We start from the raw sequence: 25,940 nt of genomic DNA, 5'->3' as shown, positions 1-25,940 counted from the left end.
TCTGCTGCTGTGAGAGTAAAGAAGATGATCTTGACAAAGGTATGCAGGATCAGTTGCCTAGGTAAAAGGAGACTAATCATTTTTTTAAAGGCCACAATGAGATAACATTCAGAAGTGGCTCAGGTAGGCTCCCTAATTCACCGAACTATAAGAACAAGGAGGAGGAGGAGGAGGTACAGAACAATCAGACTTGCAAGATCTCTACCTAGTAGAGCTGACAGCTGCAGGTAAGAAGAGGAAATTCAAATGTTTCACCCAAAAATCATTTGGAATATCTCAGCACCAAGGTATCTTCAGTTACATCTGCAGAAACATGAATTGTGACCAACTGTATGGAAAAGTTGGATAATGAACAGGTTTACAAGACAAAATTTAGTCAAAAGGTGCCTTCGCCACAAGGAAAGAATTTGTTAGATGAGGTTCTACAGGACAGCCTATGTGTGCATGTAGGGAGGGACACTGATTGCTACATTCATGGAATTCTTCTGCTGCACACCAAAAATAAGGCAGAGGGCAATAATCACTGGCATAGCAAAATGGGGGATCTTAAACCCCCTTTTGATTGGCTCCAAATCACCAGAAAGACCTCTCTTCAAGGCTCCCTAGTTAAAGCCTTTGATATTTAGCTCCACTGATCCAGGGACATTAGTCTAAGGTTCTAACGAGTGTATAGTATTTCTTTATGTGTTCAACTGCACAAGGAGAATTTGTAACCTGAATCCTGGGTCACAGCTGGGAACATGCACAAATGCCTTAAAGCTGCCTAATAGCTGACACTGTTTAGCTGCATAGCTAAAAGGGTGAAAAGTGAATGTGACAAATGAGTATCCTACAGGTCCATTTGTCAAGGAGCTGTGATTTGGCCACAGCTCCCTACTGAGCAAACATTCAACATAAAATCCAGATTTGCCTCTGCATATTGTATATATAATGGGCCTTTTTAAAAAACTGCTATAGCAACCAAGAAAAAATGCATTTAGGAAAACTTTACAAAATATCTTCTGTACTTCAGTTTTATTCAAGTAGGTATGATGTTAATTATATATGCCAAATAATTTCTGGTAGAAAATGGCAATTGCTGATCATGGCAATGGATCAGAGTGCCTGACCTTTTCTGGTTTGTGGGGCTACACTCTGAAAAATAACAGCAGGATCAAGTATAAGCGAAATTTGATTTCATTAATATTAATTAAATCATAATTAATATGAATACTCTCCAGTCATGTATTTCATACTTTCCCCCCTTCAATCATTAAAATTACAAACAGCCTTTGGAGTTTTCTAGAAACATGCTCAAGTTTTGAAGGACTACCTATAACCCTGGGGCTGGAGGTTCCACCATTCTGGTGTAAGCCCTTAGTATGCCTCCTTCACTATAGCAATGGGTTTTCTAATGTCCATAGGTTTTCTCTATGAAACTGACAACATTTAACCCAACTGTTCTCCACTGGTGTACTGAAAGCGGGGCAGTGGGGGCACACTAGGGGTAGGCAATAAAGAGGTGCATTGTCTGAGCAGGCTATCCAGAGGATCAGCAGCAGGTGTGGAGTCAAGTTGCTGCAGATGGTACACCAATCAGCTGCTTGGCAGCCGGCAATGGGCCCAGTGATGGAGATGGAGCCAGGCAAGCTGGCAGTGATATGGCTGGACCAGCACAGATCCTGTGGCTGCTGCTCAGTCCCCTGATCTGCTCCAGGTGTCAAATACTCTAGGTATGCCACTGTTCTTCTCTCTTGTTTTCCTGCACTTCTTTCCTAAAGAAGTCTGGTATCAGTGAAACGGCAGTTGCAGGACTTCTCTTCCTATAGTAGAACAAGAGAATGGCACCGCTTGGAGAAACTAGAAGCGAGGTGATGGCAAATAAAGATGAAGTGTAGCAATAACTCCCAGTACCAAGTACAGGGTCTTTGGCAAATGTCTGACTTATCTAGTGCCACTGTTACTAATCCCTCCACAGCTCTGCACATAGAAAGGATCTTGCATTTTTCCATGAAGAAGAAGAGCTTGCATATACACAAAAGTTCCATGATCTGTAGGCTCCTTTGCAGCATTTCTCTACTCACCATAGGACTGCCAGTCATCTCTTGCAATAAGGATACTCACAGGCATGGCAGAAATATCCATACAAACCTGGAAGCAGTCCAAAGGAAATATTTCAGTACTAGACTCCAAGGATGTATTTACCTATGACAGGGAAATGAGATGTCTTGACAGAGTCATTTCCTCGTCCGACTGGCTTGAGGCTCAACATTAGCATACAGTATTAATGATCATAGTCATAAACATAAAATATAAAACAGCAGAGCTACCGTATCATGCAATTCAAGTGTTGGGAAAAAGTAACCTTGCATTTTTCCTGAAATGAGGGAAAGGACCCCAAGTAGGGGTGTTGATAGAGAGTTAATATTAGCACTTTGGATGCTTAATTTCTTCTGCAACCAGACAACATACTATGGTACCTGAGGCAATAACTCCACGTTTCCTCCTCTTTCCCCCCACCCCAAAATTACTTCTTAAAGAAATTGTACATACGGTGATTTCAAGATTTCCTAAGCCATCTCATCTTTCATGCCTTGATTTAAGGAATGGGCTCTTAAGTCATATCCCCTGTTGCCTAGAAATTTCCATGGACGTATCCATGCAGCTGTCAAGAGTGAAGGCCAGCTTGAACCTTCCCTCCTTCTCCCCTGCAAATCTTATTGAAAAAGAGGATATGCATTTCATCAGGGAATTTTGAAGAGCTAGTTAAAGGTGGAGTCATGTTTTCTATTAATATAGTCAGGGGATACCTAGTGACCTTGAATGACACTTCCAGATCCAGACCCCGAATCGTAATTCTAGATTCAAATGAATTGTATCCTAGAATAGTGAAGGACTTGCAGATGATCTAGTCAAACCTCTATCCATTAACTCTGAGAAATCCTGGAGAAGGGATCCCAGATGACCACAGAAGGGCAAATGTCATCAAAAAGGGAAAGGAGGAATTAGGGACTAATCGGTCGGACACTGATACCTGGGAAAATTTCTTTATACAGTGATTGATCTGCAAGCACCTTGAAAATAATGTGGTGGTTGTTAGAAGTTGGCATGTATCCGCTAAGTATATATAAACTTATTTCAGTTTCTTTCCAGATCGTTGCCATGCTGTGGACATAATATATTTCCACTTCAGCAAAGCATGTGACAATATCCTCAATGGCATTCTGATTAGTAGGCTGGTTAAATACAGATTGGATGCCATGTCTAAAAGTTAACTCCACAACCAGCTTGAAAACTGCACTTAGAGAATGCTCGTCAACAGCTCTTCATCAAACTGGAGGGGATATTGTGGTTCAGTTCTGGATTCTATACTTATTAATTGATTTGATGAGGAGGTAAAGAGAATGCTTATTAAATATACAGATGACACAAAATGGGGTGAGATTGCCTAGAAGGCAAAAGCAACAATTAACACATTTATCTGACTAGGGTATCGAAGTGGGTTGAGAATAATAGAATAGGCACAGATGCATACAAATAGGATGGGGGATATCATATTTGGTAATATTATATATGGAAAGCATTTTGTACCTGATCACAGGCTGTATATTGTAAGGTTTGCCCCATTCGACAGAGAAACTCTCGTGACACGTGTGGTTCACAAAGAAGGTTTACTCATGCGTAACGTAGTAGTCACAAGCAAAGCCAGGACTGGCTTGGTACAATTGCATCACTTGTTATATTCCCCCCTTCCCGCGCTTTTTCCCGCCCCGCGATCACGTTGCAGCTGCGGATTATTGGCCCCCCAATAATCCCCCTTGATTGTTCATGATGGCAGGATCGGTCAGAGTCCATTGTCCTTGATCTCCAGTCCCCCTCCGGCTGGGTTGGTTCCTCCCCGCTACGTGCAAGCCCGCGGGTACTGTGCTGCGTTGCGATCTTGTTTCGCTGCCTGCGGCCCCGTTCCTTGCTGGCTCGCGCCGTTATCAGTTTATAGTTAAAAACTTCCGCTGCGGTTTTCCTGTTTGGCTGGGCGCAGGTGGCCCGTTAATTAGCGGCGCTTTCGGTTCCTCTTTTCCCCGCTAGCTACCGCCGGTGGATTCCGCGTGGTCTGGCTGCGAGCTTCCCTGCAGCCCCGTGCTTCCCTGAAGCCTCGTGCTGACCGAACCTGACATATATGATAAGGCAGCAGTATGATATGATTATTGGAAAGGAAGTTCAGTTTCAGTACTCCTCACAGAAACATGCTTTCCAGAAATGGAAAACTATAGACAATCCATGACCCATTGGGTCATTGTTTCAGAGATATTTCCTTACCTAAACAGAGAAACAGAATGACCATGGATGGTCAAAAAAGCAGTGGGAGTGGGAGCAACTTCCGACTTCCTGCCACTTCTCCATTGACTTTCCTTGTGAGAAGCTGACAGGGAGAGACAGAAATCACTCCTCCTCCTCCTTGGCTGACCCACCAACTGCCTGCCACTTTGCTGGGGAGAGGGGGAACAAAGGGAGCCACGGACCACAAGGCAAACTGTACCCCCGCTCCTCATCCCAGTGTGTCCCCAAGGGCCTTCTCCCTCCAGGGAGGAAGAGGTCTCACCCATCAACCACCACTGCCCCCCCCCGCCAGCCCTACCTCACCAGCAGGCATGCAAGTCACTCCCTCATCTTTCCCTCGCCATCCACCACCGTTAAGAGATTTCAAATTTCGGCCTTGGTTCCAAAGCAGCTAATCACCACTTGCCATTGGGCCTTGCCACCAGCTGACTGGGTGCAGGGCCAGAGGGAGGCAGGAAAGGGGGTGGGGATATGCCGCTCCCATCTTCCATTGTACCATGCAACCTACGGGTTTCTGGGAAGTTTAGTCAGAAGGCACAGTGGCACTGAAGCAGCCACAAGTTTGCCAAATTTCAATCCCATGGGAGTAATAGTCCTGGATTTTGGATGCATTCTTTAAGTTAGCCTATTTGAGGTACGTTGATTCAAAAACTGTTGCCCTATGATGCACTGTTTTGCCCAATTGAAGGTTATAAACAGACAAACACTGAGAATTTTAGTAATAATAGTCTCAATATATCTTGCACTGGTATTGGTAAGATCCCACTTCAGGTATTGTTTCCAGCTCTTGGCATCATACCCTAGGCAGGATTCAGAATGGGCTTATGTTCTGTTGGGGATTATTGAATTTGGATTCTTGCACTGAGGGGTTGGACCTGTTGAACTAAATGACCCTTTCCAATTCTGATTCTGTGAAAGTTTTAAATTAAGGTGAACAGTTGATTAACCACTGAAGTTTTAAGTAACACGGCATTAAATGGCTGTGGGACTGACATTCTAAAGTACATTTTACATCAGTTGAGAGAACATTCTTACCATGTAATCTTGTTGCTGCTTGAAGCCCACTAAAGGCTATAGTGTGCATAGTACATGCTATACTACTAGCAAAGGAAGAGCCTGCTGTGGGGCAACACCTCACTAGAGGTCCAGTCAGATGCAGAAAACCCTACCATTCTAGATATTTTGCTGGCAGAGTAAATTTAAAAAGTGTTCTCAGATTGAATCTGATTGAATCAGATTGGTCTGATTTATCATCTCCTTCAAGCCAGAGAAGATTGTCTCTGGCTTGAAGGAGGCAGTAATACATCCCCTCCTAAAGAAGTCATCCATTAATCCAGTAGTACAGGCACCTTTTGCCCAGTCTCCAATCTTTCCTTTTGGGGGATGGTTGTTCAGAAGGTGATAGAGGTTTAGCTACAGAGGATCCTAGGGAAGCAAATCATCTCGATTCCTTACAGTCAGGATTCAGACCTGGGGATGGAAGAGAAGTGGCATTGGTTGCTCTTGAAGATTACTTCTGGCAGGGTTTGAAGGAAGGGAGCATGGCCTTTCTGGGCCTGCTAGATTCCCAACTCTATTTCCCCACCCCTGACTGCACAGGAGAGGCGATGGAGGTCCTTCCCTATGCCTCAGAGCTTTGAGGAATTGCATGGAGAGAAACAGGGCCAAATTAAAATCCAGTGAGACAGAGTAACTGTTTTTTCAGAAAACATCTATAATCAGTATAATTCCATTTGTGGCTCTCAGTGAAGTCCCATTCCTCTGAAAGGAGAGGTACATGATGTGGGAGTTCTCCTATACTCACAGCTCCTGCAGCTGAATGCTATGTCCAGGAGAGCTTTGTCCAGCTTAGACATTTGGGGAGTGGGATGCTTTGGGGAAAGTCAGTCACAATGGCATCACCTCAGAGTTGATTTATCAGAATTTGTTCTACATGGGGCTGCCTTTGAAGATGATTAAAAAAATACAACTGACCCAAAATGCAGCTGCCTGCTTGGTGGGGGACCAAGTTTATTTTAGTAGAATAGCAGTTATATTGCAACAACTGCATTGGCCCAAATACTATTAAAAGTGCTGTTATCTATAAAATAGTTTAAGATTCAGATCCTTGATAAATGTGAAATTGTCTTCTCTTACTAACCAGAGTCTGCCCATCCTATGAGTTCCACCTGGGAAGGTATGCTTTTGACTCCCTCCCATGATGTGAAATTAAGGGAAGAAGGTTCACAGGAGCAGGGCTTTCTCTGACTGCCATTATGGAATATTCTCCCCTCTGAAGATGTCCCCTCCTTGTTTTTCTGGAGGGGGAAATAGATACAGTATCTTCTGCCAGACTTAGGGAGCTTGATTGATTATGTGCCATCAAATTGATGTAAACTCTTAGAGACCACACAGATAGATTTTCTCCATAATGATCTGTCTCTAACCTGGTCTTTCAGGGCTTCCAAGGGTTTGCCCATGGCCACCGTAACAGAATCCATCCACCTTGCTGCTGGTTGTCCTCTCTTCTCTTTCCTTCCACCTTTCCCAACATTAGAGCCTTTTCCAGAGAGCTGGGTCTTCACATCATGTGTCTGAAGCAGGATGATTTGAGTCTGGTCATTTGTGCCTCAAGTGTGAATTCTGGATTGATTTGTTAGCTGGGTGGTTATGATGCTGCTATGCATTATGCCAATCCACAGGTTTTTGTAATATGGTTATGTGGCTATATGTTTTTATGATTATTATTTGATTTGATTTAATATAATATTTGATTAATATGAGGCATGCAAGGTCTAGGCAAATAAATTACGTGAAATAAATAAATAACTCCCCCTCCCTCTTTCCCTTTTTCATGAAGCAGCTTCAGTTCCTTCCATGAGTCAATAGTTCACATAAATTCAGTGTTGTTGATAGCCTGTTGCCTAACTTTAGCACTCTTGGATAAACAGAAAGAGAAAATGCAAGTAGTCTTCATTTAGTGACCACAATTGCATTCAAAAAGTGTAGGGACCCATTATGATATGGATTTATTCTCAGCTGCTATGTATTTTACTTTTTCTATTATTGTAATTGTTTTTACTTTTTTTTCAACTTTTGTTTGCCACCCAGAGTCAATTGGTGAGATGGGTGGTCACACAAATTGAATGAATGAATAAAAAAATAAAAAAATAAATAAAATTGGGACCAGCAACTTGGTCATTAAATGAAGCGGTTGCTAAGGGAAACCACAACTATGCTTACTATCTTATGTCAGTTTTCCTTTGCTTTACAGATCTGCAAAGGTCATAAATGCAAGGATTGGTTGTAAAATTACTTTTCATCAACGTTGTAACTGCGAACAGTTGCTAAAAAGGCAGTTGCTAAACAAGGGCTACCTGTATTTTCATGCTGTGTGGTGTCCCCTTTTATAACTAAATGCCATACATTAAAGTGTATTTTTACTAGATACTTCAATGTAAATGGTGATTTTAAATGCAGGAATGGAACAGATGTTTTGCTGATATCCACATGTTAGTGGAAACAAGAAGGACCAGCTCCTCTGCTTCTCCCATCAGTTTTCTCTGATAGCTAAATACGTATACTGGACTGTATACTTCCCTTTGTCAGTTTTTATTGAAGCACAATAATTTATATGTCTGCAAACTGTAGGGATTCTCTGAGCATGTCCTCTTTTTGTTGGCAGTCATCACCTGATTGTACTACTACTACTACTATTAATATATTTTCCATCTCATACAACTTCAAAGGAGAAGATATTTCAGTTTCACAAGGCATCTGTGAGGTAGCTATGGTATGAAAAATTGGGCAGGATCGCATATCACATACCACATGTTTCTAACCACAGTTTGTTGAATCAGCCCTGACTGGCTTGGTTGCATCCGTTCATTGCACAGGGTTTACACATTACATTAAACCACAAATAAGAAAGCCACATTATGATTTTGTACAATGGGTAAACCCAGTTACTACCCAGAGGCATGCCCAGAGGGGGCCAACAGCATTAAAATAGCAGGTGCAAAGGGGAGATTTAAGCCCCACCCCTTTTTAATGTGCATCACATTGCATGTATATAAAAAGGGGCGGGGTTCAATTGCCCAGTCATGTCTGCCATGACATCATTAACACACACGCACACACCCTTGTGGACTCCCCTAATTACTACCTCGCTCCACAACTGCAGGGACCTTTTACACCTGGTTTTCTCACACACAAACCTAACTCCCAAGCAGCTAGACTGTTTCTCAATTCTGGGAAGAGATCACACTAAATAAAGGAGACAGCTGCCAATCCAGTATTACACTGCTTAAATAATGTAATTTTTAGTTGCTCTTTTGCATGGAACAGTTCTGTACTGCACATTAGTCCCTTTCTGTCTCACTCTTGACAGCACATTAAAAAGAATTTGAGACAGTGAAACCGCATCTGAGAAATGACCAATTTTCATGGATTGCCTCATTTAATGTAAAAGCCCTTTTCTATTTTGACTTTGACAAAGATGTGATTTACAAAGCTGTGGTAATTGCAAAATGCTATTATAAATCCTCTATCTCCATCTTGTGTCAGTCTGTAATACTGCAGGATGCATCCCATGGCAAATTACAGACAGGGTAACTTTAATCAGTTCAGGTATAATTATTTCTTTGTTCCTTTCACTGTTTGGGTTTCACATTGTTTTAGCCTAATCTGAAAGGGAAAAATACAGAACATTTTCTCTGTTACTGATGTTCTGGCTTGAGTGATTACCATCATCTGAGCAGTCAAAATGGGGCTTCACAGCCACAGAAGAAAGACATCCACCGGCTTGGAGGCACCCTCTGGGTTAGAACATCTTTAGGAAAAGACCAAGAGTGGGGGAACTCTCTAGAACAGCTTACAAAGGACTAAGTATGCTCATTTGTTGGGTAAATTGGTTGGAGAGGGAAGCATTGAAGGGAAGGTACTGACTGACAAGAACAGTAAACTGGCACTCTCTCACTACACCATAATTCTGCAAATTTCATACTGAAGATAAGAATCTCCCTTCCAGTGACTCAGGCCATTGTTCCAACTCACCCAGTAGTGTCAACAGTTAGTTGCTTACAGACACAGTTTCAGATAGATTTTTCTAGACCTTCCTGAGGAAACTTGCATTGAACCAGAAAAATTTACTACAAATATCCAGAAATAAGGACAATCCAAGGAGCAGGCTGCTGGACAAGGGGACCTAAGATGTTAGTGGCTTTTCTGTTTACATTCAAGCATTGTGGCCTAACTGGATAATGTTGTGGTTGCTTGATATTGGGCTGATTTCTATAATATGTTCTGCCCCTTTTTGATAAATGAATTTATTGGTTTAACTCGGGGATGATTCTAGAGCTCAGCTGGGCAAAGTGCTTGCTTTAAATCCCAAGTTTCAACTACTGATCAGTCTTCTGATAATGGGAAGGATTTCTCCCTGTGATCCTGGGACAGCTGCTGCCAGCCACAACAGACAGATTAGGTTAGATGAACAATGATTTCACCCAATATAAGGCAGCTTCACAACTGTTCACTATGCCTCTTGACATCAGAGAGCTCTTGGACATCTGTGCAATGAAGAAAGTGAAGCTTTCAAATTAAGTGGTCTTTATAGAATTTGAGCTGTCAACATGGAATTGTGTGCTGAAGTTATGAAATAATACCATGCTATGGGTATGAAACCAACATATGATTCATTACCCTGTTCCCATAACATGCTTACCTGGGTCAATGAAGGTTAGTGTGTTGTGAGAAAACCAAAAAGGAACCAACTGACACACTCAACTTACTCCTAGGAGGGTTAAATTTGCCCTAAACAAACCCAATAATACACAGGATTAGACAAATTCCCAATCACTTGTGTGGTGGAGACACCTGAACCTAGTCAATTGCATATCTAGTCTTCCAAGGATGGAGAAAAAAAGCACTGAAAAAACAGCCTCTAGTGCAGAACCCACATTCAGGCCTGTAGCACAAAACATATCTCCCAAACATTGAGTCATTCCTACTGCTACCTGACTGGCAGTGAGAAAGGAGCTAGAAATTTCTAGGGGAAAGGAAAAGAAGACTCAGGGGAGGCATGATAACTGTGTTCAGGTACGTAAACAGATTAGGACCAGAAATAATGGTACAAGTTGCAACTACCTAGATTTTGTTTAAATATAAGGAGAAACTTCCTGACTGTAACAGCTATACAAGAGTGGAATGGTCTACTTATGGAGGTTAGGAATTCTCCATCTCTTGAGGTTTTTAAGAAGCAGCTGGACAGCCACTTCTCAGAATGGGTTAATTGATTTTTCTGCACATTGCAAAAGGTTGGACCAGATGATCCTTGTGGTCTATTCCATCTCTACAGTTCTATGATTATATAACATCCTGGAGAAAGTAGGCAGAGATCTGATAATTTCAAAACTGGTGACTTTCCAGCCTATTAGGGTGATTGTACATGCCAGAAGTCTGGTATGGAGTTTTGATTAGATTGGTGGGTGACCAGTGACTTTGAAATAGGCCAGGTCAAGAAACAGACACCACAGGGATTCCAAGAATGCTGCTTTATTGTTGTAGGATATAATAACATAATTTTGAAAGTCTGTCCAATTTTCTCTCTGTCCCATTTATGTTAACAAAATCAAGGGGAGGTTGTTCTGAGTTTCCTTCCCACTCTTCATTTTATCTCTCAGTTGTGTAATCTCTTGTCCAAGTCCCTCCTTAATGGCTCTGGTCAGCTCTATTTTCCCTTGAACCATGTAAAGCATGTTGAAGGAGTAGAGCTAGTGTGTCAATACCATCTCAGAAAACTTTGCAAATTACCTGGAAAGACCTATTGTGCTGGAGTAGCCTTTACAGCACCTGGTTTTAGACTTTGGCAAACCTAAGATTGCCAATAAAACTAGGTTTCATAAGATCTAAAACAAACTTTGCCCCACATGGTAGATGTTTGGTGTTCTGTCTATTTCTATCTCTAATTTCCTTTTGCAAACACAAGGCAGAAACTTCAACTGCGGAAGGCAAGTCAGTATGAGCAAAATTGTGCTTTCCAAACTACTGCACTAAGATGATTTTTGTGTGCTTGTTATATATAGTTCACTGGAACTGAAAATATATCTCTTTTCATAGTGCAGGTGCTCAGGCAATTAGAACCATGCCACAGAATGAATCCATGGTGCAAGAAAGATAGGATAGAAATAAAAAAGGCAGAGTGCTCTAGCGAAAATGGCTGACACTGTTCTTTTTCTTTTTTCCTTGCTGTTCCACGTGCTTGAGGCATCTGAAGTCTGATTGACAGGGGCTGAGGCATTTGCAAGGGAAGAGAGATGCCAATTTTTGTCAAAGGAAAATGGAAGTGCTGTTGCACAGCTCTGCTGGGCGAGATCGCTAACTCTTCAAGCTTGTTTTATAGTGGGGAAGCAGTCAAGCAGGAAATTGCTAATGCAAAGTATGGAGGAGCAGTTCCACTACAGGGGGAGACTGGAAGAAGGATACAAAGCAGTGAAGTTTTAACAAGGATCTTCATCTTCAAATCCACTTTCCCTGCAACTTGAAAGGAAAGAAGTCACTGCGTTCATGGTGTGAATTAAGAGAAAGTGCCCTTTGTAAATAAAAAGGTCAGTTCAGAATGAGCTATGGATCCCAGCATCATCAGCGATGAAGAACTTCTACCTCTCTCTATCTCTCTTTCCCTTTCCCTTTCCTTTCCTTCCCTTTTCTTTTTTCCTTTCCTTTTGTTTTTGGTTCCACAAAAGTTGATCTGAAACCACTGCAAAGCTTCACTTTGGAGGGGAGGGGGGCGGCCATGTAGCTCTGAAGAGCTTGTGGGAAGTTTGCTTCCCCACAGGCAGGAAGATCTACCTCATCCAGCCTCCTGACTGGAGCTTCAGTCTACTGTTGCTGGGATCTGTCTGTAGGCATTGTCTAGAACATCTCTGCCTTCTTCCCCAATCTAGCCAACATAATAGCAGACAATCATGGTTAAACATGATGGAAAAGGCACCTGGTTGCAAAATGCTGACATGCTATTCTTTCACCGTCACAGCTTTACAGCTTGTAATAGGATTTTAAACTGAGGAAAAAAGGCATTTTGGAAACCAAAATGCTTTTCCTTGGAGCAATTCCTCAGGTTTGGGATATTTTTTTTATTGTTACTGTTGTTATTTTCCAAGTGGCCAAAAAAGTACAAACAACATGAACAAAAATATGGATAGAAGGGATATTGGGATTTCTTTGTTTGTTTTGGTCTGTGTATGAGTAAGGGGATTTTGGTTGGTTCAGGATCTGCAGCTCACTGGAAGATATTTTTTGCAAAATATCATTGGATGATCTTTTGTCCTGTTGGCCAGCTGAATGTAAACATTGGTTGGATCCTGTGTATGCCACAAGAACTCAGCATTTCAACTTGGAAGACCCAAAGATGAATATATTTTGCTTCAAGTTCTTTGTCAGAGGCTACGGACTGACAGTGGTGCTTTGAAAGTGCCCAGTTTCATGTTACTGATTTACAGCTATGTTGACCACCAGGAGGCACCACATGACCAGTTTTGCCCTTCATTGGGTTACAGTTAGGGTTAAAGTCACACCTGTCAAGGTTAGGTTGTTCTGCTATATTGCATAGCAGCATTTGCAAGGCCAAACCTATCTTTAGGCAGAATGACACAGATGCCTTAGGAACTAATGCAGCTGGACAGGGACAGAAGTTCTGTTGGAGGCTTGTGTGTTGTATCTCTTGGCCAACACTTCCTAAGCTAGTGGTCTTTGTAGAAGAGGATGCCAGCCCACCGCCAGAGTAAGGTTCTGGATGCATTACAGACATGCACAAAGAAGAAGCATTATCTACATCTCTCAGACTTCCTTCTTATATTGGATGGCTCTGTTGATTGAGTCAAAAATATTATCATTCTGTCTTTCTTATGCATTTTGCATCCAGGAAATGTTAAAAGAGGACCAAAGAACCATTAGCTTGTGTCTGTGAAAAGAAGATGCAAGGCAGCAATTTTATGTAACTGACAAGAAAAAGTTCTGGCAAAGGGAAGAATAGTAATGGAAGATGCAAAGTAGTAAGGATGGGCTTGGGACCATCAACCTGCTGTTTATAACAAATGGGCAGAGAGTGGGGAGAATATTGTCCCAGAAGCCACAATTAGCAAAAATGAGAGAAACCACCACATGATGAAAGGATTCTATTCAGTATTGCTGCAAAAGGTTGCAAATGGAAACATCTCTTGAGCCACTATGAACAAGCTAATAGTTAATGAGATAATATTATTATTAAATAAAGAGTTGGAATATCGTATCTTAAAAATCAGTGGTTTTGGGCTTTAACAAAGGCTAATTAACTTAAATTTTAAAAATGTGAGTGTAATGTTAAATTATTTATTAAACATTTGGAATTCATTGATTCATGAGGAACCTTGGGTATATCAGGCTTGGAGTATGGTGAAGAAGATACATGTGGCTAGAAAGAAATTACAATCCCAGATGTAAAATCCCAGATTAAGATGTTTGTGTTTAAATTCTAAATTGGCTTTTTAAAAGACACAATGCAAAAACTGAGTTGCTTTATAATAATATTGTATTTTATATAAATGTGGGATGGATTCTGTTATACCTTTGTCTTTTCTTTTTTCTAGCCTTGTAACAGTAAAATCATTTTAAAGGACAAGGAGAAAGAGAGAGAAGGTTATAAGGAGGACTGTGTGTATACACATTTAACAAATGTTAGTTTAGTTTAGGGTTGTGGGGATCATACCCAGAGACTTTAGGGGTTAGTGATTAATACAGTACACACAAACAAGATAAGAACTCATCTTACTGAACACTGCCATTTTTCCACTGAATTTCCTTGACACTATCTGGCAGGGGGTGGGGTGGGGTGGGGAGAGTTTGTGTCACAAAGATAAGTCTAGGAAAGTTGCATCTGATACATGGGATACTCATCCCTACATATAAAAGATCCTAGATCTGAAGCCACTGAAGAAATGCTAATGGGCCTTTGTTCAGATGTGATGGGAAACTAAGATTATTTAACCCAGGTTATCTTCAACTCAGAAGCAGTGTGAAGTGAAGAGAAGGCACTGGTACAGGACTGTGCAGCCTCCTTTTTAATACTAAAAAAAAATGTGCATCCAAATTGGACCTCTCAATATTCTAGGCAAGAAAACTGAGCAGCATTGCTATAGAAATGAACACCAATTTCAGTTTGCAAAAAAGCAAGTTTAATCCATGCTGGGACTAGTTAATAATCCTGTGACCTGCAGATTTTTTTTTTTTAATTGGACTACATCTGGTGCACAACATGCACGACCAAAATGTGACATAAACTAATAGTTATGGTCAATAACTACCTAGATGTTATCCATTTTACAAGAAAGGTCATCATCAAGTACGTAATTTAAGGAACAGTTTGTATAAAGAAGGTAATGAAAATCTTCAAAATACTAATTGTGAGTACTGACTAATGATCAGCAGGGTAGATGGGCTGTTTCAACTTCACTAGCACAGAAAGGCACCAGCCGTGTTTTTCATAACTTGAATTTAGTATCCTTTATATGTTAAAAGTCCTTCCCTAAATGCATATTAAAGGATTATGTGAGTCAAAGGTAAATTTGTTGGAACCACAGCATGAAACTCCAGCATAAGAAAATTATACACTACACCAAAACGTCAAACTTCAGCATCCTAAAAAGAAACACCCCACTTTCTGTCTGTCACTTTCAGGATAATGGCTACCCTGACTTTGGTCTGTGATTGTAGTTCACTTCTCTATCCAACAGCATTGAGTAATTGTTCTGTTACACCTCATCTTCACACTGCATGCATCTTCTCCCTGACTACAAAAGGAAGAAGACAGATGGCAACCTTAAAAGATGCTAGGCTCAAATGCAAGCTGATAATATATGTCCTGTCCATAAAGCAAAGGTAAAGGGGTAACAAAAGAGCTTGTTTAGACAGCTATACAGGCTTTTTTCCATAACTAGCCAGACATAACCAAAAGGCAGTAATTACTTATTCTTTGTTTTCATCCATCCTCTTGTAAGCCTGGTCTTTTTAGTCAAACCTATCTGGACAGATTTCATAGTTTATTAATGCCTCTATAAGGTGTGCCTGTTGAGAGTTGCTACTAGCATTCATTCAGGATTGTTTACCATGCCTTTCTCTATCCCCACAGCTGTGTCCTCACAACTCACTGAATCATGGTTAAATGAACTAAGTTTAATGGACTAACCCCATCTTCTGAGTTCAAAGAACCATAACCTAACCATGTAGGCTAGAAATATACTTTCTAAAATGTAGTTGGTTCTTATGGTTGAGTGTGTTGTTGCTCTTCCTAGTAATAACATCAAGTACTGAGCACCTTTCAGCTTAGAAAGAAGAATGAGGCCTTAAGTTAAGCAATTTCAACATACTTGCTGGACTCTTTAAACACGCAGAAGTATATACGTCTGAAATTTAAAAGACAAACTATATATTCTGAAACAGCTGAGACATGGTGAACCTTTAGACTGTCTAAAATTTGGCAATAGGCACTGTGCATGCCTTCTATTCATGAGACAAAGACTATAGGTAGGATATAGAGGAAAAACAAGCCCCTTGACCCCCAACAACATCTAATGAATATCCTGGAGAATTGTGAATTCAGAAAGTTTTGGTAAGATGTTTTAGGATGCATAAATAGAATTCATCTTGCAAGCGCCTGAGTTATGTTCCAACATTCACACTCTGCTGTATGCAAACCTTATTGCTGGGAGTTTTGTGAATTTTGCATTGACAAGTCATTATATTGCTTGTTGCTCTGGATTGGTTTTAATTTGTTATACATCAACCCAAAATCAGTGATGAAGGATTGCACAGAACATAAGTAAATATCTGTTGCCAGTACTGTTCTAGGTAAATTGAGTAAAACAGAATTCAGAAATCACATATATTGCCAATCTGTGAGGAACATCTGCTTCCATCATTATTATTCAAAGGAAATTGGAAGTAATCTCCACTGAAATTCTGCAGCATGGCATCAGTCATGAAATTTTATAAAAAAAATTTGCTGAGAGTCCAGAATGACTTTTGAACTAAAGAATGTATTTTATTAGTATCCCCCAAAAAGGCCACCATGTTCGTTTGTTGTCATGATACCATGCCACCAAAGAACCTTATGGGTCTTTAGGGATGAATGCATTTATTATCAAATAGGTTGTCATGGATCTCAGTCAATTTCAACATACATATCAGTTCAAAAAAATGAACTTGTTGTTTACTCTCAGAACTTGTATCACTGTTGGTCACACAGTCAGCCAGATGTTTAGACTGGTTTTGGCATTTTTAACCACTTATCAAGTCCTTCCCAAGGACCTGGGATAGGCAGATGTTGTTTGATGGTGTTAAAGGTATCATTGCAGGATATAAGCTGTTCCAAGTAAAGCTGCCTTTTGCAACTGACTGATGATTTTGTCAATGCCAATGGTCTTCAAATGGTGCTCCAGATGTTTTGGGATTGCACCCAAGGCGCCCACTTGTCACCAGATGTCCAGGAACTAGAACACCTAGTGTGGTCCTTGTTGACCCAGGCAACAACTGATCTGGTATAGGTTTCTGTAAATTACATCTCACCATATTGTTTATGGGAGAGATACTCTGTCTGGCTCCTCTGATTGAGACCTGTCTAGTGTGGCTGAAACTCTGGCATAGCTCTTATCCGCCTCAGAGCACACAAGCCCCACAACCACGTCAAGGTGGTGGCTCACTGGGGGCATCATTATTATTATTATGGTTGGTCGCACAGTCAGCCAGATGTTTAGACTGGATTTGGCATTTTTATCCACCTATCGAGTCCTTCCCAAGGACTTGGGATAGGCAGATGTTGCTGTTTGATGGTGTAAAAGGTGCCATCACAGGATATAAGCTGTTCCAAGTAAAGCTGCCTTTTGTCATTCACATCATCATCATCATCATCATTATTATGTTTTTATCCCACTTTTATATACAGTATATATACATATACATATATATATATATATATCTCAAGGCAGCAAACATCCCTAGTCCTCCTTCCTCCTCCTCTTTTCCCCACGACAACAACCCTGTGAGGTGAGTTGGGCTGAGAGAAAGGGACTGGCCCAAAGTCACCCAGCAGCTTTCATGCCTAAGGCAGGCCTAGAACTCGCAGTCTCCTGGTTTCTAGGTCAGCATCGGAACCGTTACACCAAACTGGCTGTCTGGGACCACTCTGCTCTTGTACAGATAAGGCTCTTTTCCCAGGGATTGGGCTAGAATGGGTGGGGGGCTCCTTGAAGATCTGATTGTGATTATGTTAGAAGAATCTGGGGTTTCCTCTTTGGATTAACCATCATCTCTTGCTGATTGGTTTGTTTTCTTTCCTGGTTTTACTCTTATATCCCATGTAGAATCATCTGAAGTCAGACAGCCTTACAAATATATTAAATAAATACATAAATAAATATGAAGTTAGTGAGACAAAAATGCAGACGTGTTTATAACCTGAGGATCTTAGTTCGAAAGGGGTGTCTGTCAGATATTTGTAGAAAAAATTATACAAAGTTCTGTGTTGCCCCAAAGTACAACATTATCATGTGAGTTTTAAGTACCTGAGAAGAGTGTATTCAAATCAACAGTTGTCTTTGGGAGAGAAATGGGGCCAGAGACTGGAGACAATGAAGAATGGTACAATACAGAACTTTTAAAAAGCCACTAAACATGACATAGACATTCCTGCTATGATGACAATTTTACAATGCAATGAGATAAGTAAACCCTGCTTTCTAATACATGAGAAATATTCTTAATCTTTTAATGAATTTCAGCTCATCTGGTCTGCATTCAAATCTGAAGTAGTAGCATTAACAGTTGTATTTGACACCTGCTGCTAATGATGCCTTTCTTAAAATTCAACGTTCAATACAGCAACCACAATAAATTAAAGAGAAAAGGATTAGAGACAAAGCAGAGGCTGCTTAACACTTCTGAGGCAGCATAAATTTGCCTATACAAAAGGCAGTGAGGTTGGAGGTGATACTATCCTTCCAGTTTTGGGTTGCTAGAATAAGGATCAGCAAGGTGCTCCTAGGAGGGCCAGTGTGCAAACAGTCACTTTGCTTTCATGTCCATCAAGGTCCATGTTCTACCTGATGTGAAAGTTTTTAGCCATTTTAATTTAAGATAAAGATAAAAAATGGCAAGCACAAAGAAGCAAGGGGTCTCACTTTCCCTTACCAAAGGCCTGGGTGAAGAGCCAGATCTTCATGACTCTTCTAAACAACAGCAGAGTGGGGACCATCTGGATCTCAGGGGGAACCTCATTCCAGAGGGCAGGCACTGCTACAAAGAAGGCACACTTCCAGGGTCCCAATCAATGATATTGTTTAATTGAAGGAATCTAGAGTGCACCAGGATCAAATTGGCCAGGCAGATGTTATGGGACACAGGTGGTCCCTCAAATAACCAGGCCCTATGCCATGTAGGGCTTTATACAACCAGCACCTTGAATTGTACCTGGAAGCAAACTGGCAACCAGTGCAGCTCACAAAGCAGAGGTGTTACATGAGCATACCGAGGCATGCCCGTTACTGCTTGTGCAACCGCATTCCTGACTAGTTAAAGCTTCCAGGTGACCTTCAAGGGCAGCCCCATGTGGAGTGTGTTGCAATGGTCAAGGAGTTGTGCAAAGGCCTTCCTGGCCACAGCTGACACTTGCTCTTCAAACAAGTAAAAGCACTGTACAAGCACTCTTAGAAAATAAGAATGGTGGAGGACTGTGGCGCAATGCTTTGTTTGGAAGTATATCCACCTGCCACCCCTTATGGACTTTTTGCTGAAAAAAATAAAGAACTTGAGATTTATGGGTTTGATGGTTAGAAACGGTAGACTATGGAAAGAAGGAAATTATGTTGTAACTTTAGAGAGAGAGGGTAAAATATAAATGTACTTGTAACTGCTGTTAAGAAGACCAGAAGCTGCTTCTTTATAACTGTTTCTTTTCTTCTTTTTTCTATTTCTTTCTTTGCACTTCTTTTTTCCACTTACTTATTACTTTTCTTTACTACCCTTACTTTTCTCTTTCAAAATTTGTATTGTTTTTATTCTTTTAAATTTTTCTTTAATAAAAATGATATATAGAGAGACGGGGGGGGGGGGGGAGTATATCCATCTGCCCAGAAGAAAAGATGAAGCTAAACACAAATTGGTGTGATAGAAAGCCTCCTGGGGATTCGAGGACATAGCAGGGAGCCGGATCATCAGTTTCTCTTTTGGTGAATGAATATTGTTTGTGACTGCTCATGTCTAATTTCACAGCTATTTGTGAACAGGCATGCCCTCCATAATGGCTATTTTATGAGAACAGAACACCTGTGATGTATTCTTAAAGTTCCAAATGTAACCAGAGTCCTGAAATGTTGCTGAAAGCCTGAATCTAAGCAAAGAGTATATTAATAATCTCTGAACTTAATTGGTTAAAAGGTTAACTGACATCTCCTCCCCACTCCCCCACCTCACAAACCCCACGATGGTTATCCCAACTTTTCTCTTCAACTCCTACATTATCTCGAGAACCAAAGATAGCTGCTTTCAAGAGTTTAAGGTAAAAGTATTTCAACTAGTAATTTTGGGTGGTTAAGAGAAACAGTGCCCCCATATGGGCAGATATTTTTGGCAAATTATGATGCTTTGAGATTGGATCCTTTTGCCTGTTCCTCCATTAAGTGGAAAAGCTATTTCACGCTGCAATATAGATATAGATGATATATACACACATACATGCACACACATTAAACTATGGAGTCAGTCAGTATTAGTTACATTTTCATCCCATTGAAGTTATGACTATCTTCTTTCAATGATTTCAGTGGGAATAAAGTGTGAGTAATTTTGCCTAGATCCACTCCACTGAGACTGTCAATAATTTTTGCAAAGTGCAACAAATGTGACAACTGTTTTAATATATGTCCAGATTCCAACCCAATCAAAAAAAAAAAAAAACTGGAATGCAATGAATCACTAACCAAATACATGTTGAAATGGTATTGTAAATGATTGGAAAATCTCTTCTCATTTTTGTAGATTTTCTTATATAATAAATGGTAGTGATTTTGATCCTGAACTCATTGTACCAATTGATAAAGAGACAATAAGGGAAAATGACCACCAGTTGTATTGCTTGTGGAAGTGAGTTTCTTCTTGACCTTGATGGATTTCTGCATCATACAGTTAAACCAAGTGCTCTTCATAATGACATAATTCAGATGTGTTTGTTAGCTTGTTTTGCTGCAGCAAACTATTATAACCATTTTCTGGAATCTGTCACTATGAAAGGTATTGGATTTGATTCATGTAGAGAAAGCCTGACAACTCTCTGTGTGCTGTGTATTTCTACTGTGAGGAGCGCTTCATGCACCTGTCACAATACGTTTATTAGGTACAATTCATAGCGTTGTTTGTTTGCTGTAACAATTTAACAGGACTACCTCCATAGAATTTAAGGCCATTTTTCAGCACTAGGCAAAGGATTTTGTATTCTGTCAGGCTTCTCAACTTGGTAGGCTCAGTGTACTAATACTTACACGTAACTTAACAATTATGTCTTGAAGCTGTTTTTCCTTTTCATCTGTTAGCATTGGTTATTCTTGATACTTTAGTCTTCACTATTATAAACTGAGTTTGTGGGTTTATTTAGCTGCATTTGATTAAGTTTTATTATCTATTTATGGGTACAAAGTGACTCACAAGTTGAAGGAAGAGTAAGAGAGAAGTCAATACAACTCTCTTAATCTATCATTTCCAAAATATATAATCTACAGTGAGCAAATTTTGTTCGCTGAAACGTTTGACAGTTCTTTTTATAAAATGCTACTGCTGAGATCCCACTCACTTACTGATATACATAGGACAATACAGGTATGGAATGTTTTGTTAGGATTCTCAGCCGTACCTCACACAGAAATCAATTACAGAGAAAATGCTTCTGGACTTCGGATGTGTTTTTGTAATCAATAGAGCACCATGTCTCCAGCTTCTATTGAATTGGGTTTACAAAGCTCTTTTGTTCTCACCTGCCTCAAAGAGAAATCACTCATGGCATCATGGATCTTAGCTAGCACAGACTGCATGAATCAAAAAGGTAAAACATTCAGTCTCTGGGGAGGGTGCCAGCTGCCTCATTGATTCAGCACAGTTCTTGGCCAATTCTAAAGGAGCCCTGGCATAATTTCCAGAGAGAGAGAGAGAGATAATAAGAGTCCATTAGCCTAGCTGTTACCAAGGAGAAATAGGGTGTCTGGCCTGGAACAAAGAATAAGTCCATAGTAGGAGCTTGGCTGTCAACACTCCCATATACAAATGTTGGACTATCCTGTGTCAGAATCCTGTGGTCCAAGAAAGAAAGGAAAATACCTGGAGTTTGAGATTTTACATTTCAGCACAGAAACTGGTGTTGAGAAATAATCAGTGGCTTACTGTAATTCAACTGTTCCCTTATTGTCTTTAGAGTTATAATGCGTGTTTTAGAGGAGAACACTATGAACTGAGTTTTAAAAATCAAATCAGCAAAAAATAGCCCTCTATAAAATAAAATCAAGACAATGAAACAAATATCACTAGGTAGATATACAAGCAAAGATGATTTCTTTTGCTGCCAGTTTCACATTTTTCCATAAAACAACCTGCCCCCCAGCCTATCTGCAATACAAGGATTGAGTACAATTTGGCCTCTTTCACTTCTATGTGACTCATGTAGCTTAAGGATAAAGCTCAAAATGGAGCTATTTATTATTTATTTTCCTTATAATTTTCCTTTCTCCCAATAGCTCATAATGTCATATCTTCCTCTAATTTTACCTTCATGAGAGCCTTCTGAATTATGTTGAGGGATAGAGTCTGCCCCAAAGTCACAAATGACTTTCATGACTCAGGTCTCTGCAGTCTTAATCTGAAATGCTAACCCTTATACTACTCTGGTGTCCCCTGTGATGTTATTTCCTTAAAAGCCTTGGACTGTGTTCTGATTCCAAATGTGCCAAAGCATGAATAATAAATACTGTCATGACAACAAACAAGAAATACATTTTAATATGTACAATAAAAGGAATAAACTTACCAATTTTTCCATCAGAAAAAGATTCTAACAAATAGCTCCAAAAGAAATATTTCTCCCAAACCTAACATAAAGTTATGGATACTATGCTATATATTTCTGCCCTAAGAAACCCACTGTGGGTCTTCCCTCCAATCACCATCTCCTTCTCATCCCACAAGTTGGGAGAAGAATTTCCCATATCATCTGAACTAGGTTTACATGTAGCCATATATATAACAGAGCAAATTAAACCTTTAATGGGTTAGATATACAGAGTAGAAATTCAGTGGGACTAGTCTACTATAAGAACTGGTCTACACACTGGGGTAAGGCATGGCGTGCTTAAATTTCTGGGCAATTTGGGGTTGTTCCAGGGGCTGCAAAAATGGGGCTGGGAGTTGCATGCATCCTGCAGACTGCTGTTCTTCCCTGCACTAGATAAACCTAGTAGAATCCACAAATGGTGGAGGAGGTACATAAGATATCACATTGTTTAGAATGCCATGACAAATGGCACTGCTGCTAGATAAAAATTCAGTATGTCATTCCTCGCAGTGCCCTGAATTATGGCATAAGCTATTAGTCCCATGGAATCTAGTAATTAGTAAGGACCAGTTAGATGCACATTCAGATCTGCAACAGTCATAGAACATCACTGGACTATTTGGGCCAATTTCTCAGCTTTACCTACCTCCCAGGACTGTCACTGTGGGGATGAACAGGAGGAATGAGTGTTACAGTATATACACCATTTAAAACTCCTATAGGCAAGGATGAACAAATTCATGAATAAACATATTCATTGCTGTTTTGTTTTAACCAAATACATACATCCTTTACAACTGCTGCATTGATTCAGGTCAGGTGGAGCTTCATGGAAATAAATGAAAACAGCCACCAAACAAAAATTTGATTTCTTCCAAAAAAGCCTTCTCAGACAAGCCTATGAGGGGGAAAAAGTCATCTTTAAATGGAAAGTGAGTCTGTTTTTCAGGCCCAGCTGTGTGCGACTAACTCATTAATAATCTCATCACTCTGCCTACATTGTTTCCAAAATCATTTCTTGAACATTTCCATGAAAACAAGCTCTCCAGTCTTTCTATTTTGGCACACGGGACACTTGATTAAAGAAGGCACTTATTTAAACTTGGTCTTTTGGTTCTATTTTTACTCCATTGAAAAGGAGTCAGAATGAGCACATGTGTTTCTTCCTTCACAATCCATGACTGGATTTTGAGGAGAAGAAGAAATAGTGTGAGAAGATTAAAGAATTAGCTGACTGGTGGAGGGGCTTGGAGTAGGGAACGGATTGTATCTCAGTTACAGGCCAAAGTTTTACCTGCAGAAAGTCCCAAATTCAAATTGAAAAATTTGAAGAGGGACTGCTATAAATGCCTTCTGTGAGAAAAGGTGAGAAATAAATATAACAAGGAGGTGGGGGGGGGGAGAGAGAATCTTTTCAAAAATACTCAGACTCCAATAATTCAGAAACATTATGTCTTGAACTCTTAAAAGTTTATCTGCACAACCTTCATCTTCAACTTTGAATTACCTGCGTATGGATGTTGCACTGTTTGGTGCCGTGCCTCCTCTGAAAAAACTAAACATTTTTTGGGGTGACTTCACAATCATATGACTCCAGTTCTATATGCGCACTAATATTAAACATAATTTATATCACAGAAATAAACGTCCCAATTTTATGCAATTAAAAAGCAGCACTTACAGCTTCATTTTTTAACATCTGATCTTGAATTATTTGTTTTAACTTTTGGTACACCACAATCTGTGATTGCGCTATGATGATAAAGAGACACAGTAACCACAAGTGTTATTTAGTCCAATTAATTTATTTCATTTGATTATCACTGCCATCAAGAAAGGTGCATATTCTAATGCAGAGTTGGGGAAGACCTGGTTCTTTCTGTCATTCTTGCCCATTCTTGTCCATTCTTTGCACATCCCACTTACTTACATACATTCCACTCACACATCCCATTCACACACCACATTGCACCAAGCTCTGCTAAACCATAATGTATGGTTTACAAGCCACAATGGCTGGGTTCACACCAAACACTATACCAAAACCAAACCATGTTACAGCTTACATAAAGCCAGTCAGCAAAATACATGCACACAGCACACGTGATGATAAACCACTCATATGTATGTACAGTAATGACAACTCACAGAGAACTGCCATTTGGGGCTTGGACCAAAGCCCCACCCATGGAGGGGATAGAAAAAGCAGGTGATTCTGGGAACCATAGCTTCAGAAATGAAGAAAGTTCTCCATTGAATCTTTGTGAGTCATTTAGAGAGATACGAGGACCCCGCTTAGATTACATAGTTACATGGATGGCTCAATTACAATTCAGTTTTAGGAAAATGATGGATTGAAAATAATCAATGGAGCTCCCGAGGATTAGGTAAAAAAAGTGCAGTACTTTAGAACTACCATTCCTTTTTTAAATTTTTAAAAATTTTCCTTGACAAGGGTGGTGAGGGTTGAGCAAAGTCTTCTACTTTGGAGCTTGCAGTCCAAAATACTCTCATCACTTTGAAGTGTTGGATCATTAGTGACCTGGCATTACTATATGTATGTATGAGTGCTACATGCACTCATGTGTATTGCAGCCCAAAGTTTGATTCTGATTTCACACTGCAGTGAGCAATGTGAATCTGCAATCTGCTGTTCTCCCAACACCAGGAATAACCTGACTAATTACATTGGGATCAGTTTGTGTCCTTCAGTGACCTTCTGAGCATAGGAATCCAGTTGCAGTTAAAATTTATTTGCCAAAAATATGCATGTTACTTAATTAGTAGTGTTTCAAAATCATTAGGTTCTCAGTTTTGCTGTATTTGGTATAATAAAACATCTGAATGGGTCTCAGAGCTCAAATGAATCAGCAAAATACAGATTGGGAACAGTCATCAAATACAGCTTACATTGATTCCTCAAGGTGAACTGGGACATTAATTTTTCCATGTTGAGGACAGTCAAACTGCTGCATGATTTTGTCAATCATATGGAAATCTTAAGTGAAGTGCACAAAATATGAGTGTTTTGTGGGATTTAAATATAAGATAAACACAAAGGAGAAGGTTTAAATGCTATTTATTTAGCCTTTGACTATGATATATGGGAAATACAGAGTTATCATGAAAACAGTTGTCAGCTGAATTATTTTTCCCTCCTTCCAACTTCAGGAAACTTTAAGTGATACAAAATGTGTGCTTTATTCTTATATTCAAAGAGGGAGCACTATGTCTTGTTTTTTGTTGGAGAATTGGAAATTAGAAGGTTCATGCCACTACCTAGACTCAGTTTATTCTCACCTGCTTACAAGCTCTCCCTACTGGCAAACAGATCATATGCAGGGGTGTCTGCAGGGAAGGGGTCAAAAAAAGTCAGCATGGAGACTACACCCATGCAATCAAAGCCCTGCCCTTTCTACCTATAATTCTTTGATGGCTTCCATCTTGACTTTGTTGAACTCCCCTGAGGACATCCCTGAATATGTAAAGGAGGGACAATAATTTGCGATGACCATAATCTTCCTAT

At 40.1% G+C, this 25,940-nt stretch overlaps 1 protein-coding gene across 2 annotated transcripts in view; it reads right to left on the bottom strand.

The window, feature by feature from the left end:
* NXPH1 (neurexophilin 1) overlaps positions 1 to 25,940 on the bottom strand; it is a 296,010-nt gene that overhangs the window by 201,367 nt on the left and 68,703 nt on the right. For both annotated transcript variants that reach the window (XM_088150645.1, XM_088150646.1), the window contains exon 2: positions 2,064 to 2,130. The gene's annotated coding sequence lies outside the window, so the exon portion shown is untranslated. The remainder of the gene's footprint in view (positions 1 to 2,063; positions 2,131 to 25,940) is intronic.

Source organism: Python bivittatus, unplaced genomic scaffold (genome assembly GCF_059951505.1).
Source record: "Python bivittatus isolate LINGU-HERP-01145 unplaced genomic scaffold, Pbiv_v1 ctg000610_np1212, whole genome shotgun sequence".
Classification (NCBI taxonomy): domain Eukaryota; kingdom Metazoa; phylum Chordata; class Lepidosauria; order Squamata; family Pythonidae; genus Python; species Python bivittatus.
This window is presented reverse-complemented; position numbering and strand designations above follow the sequence as displayed.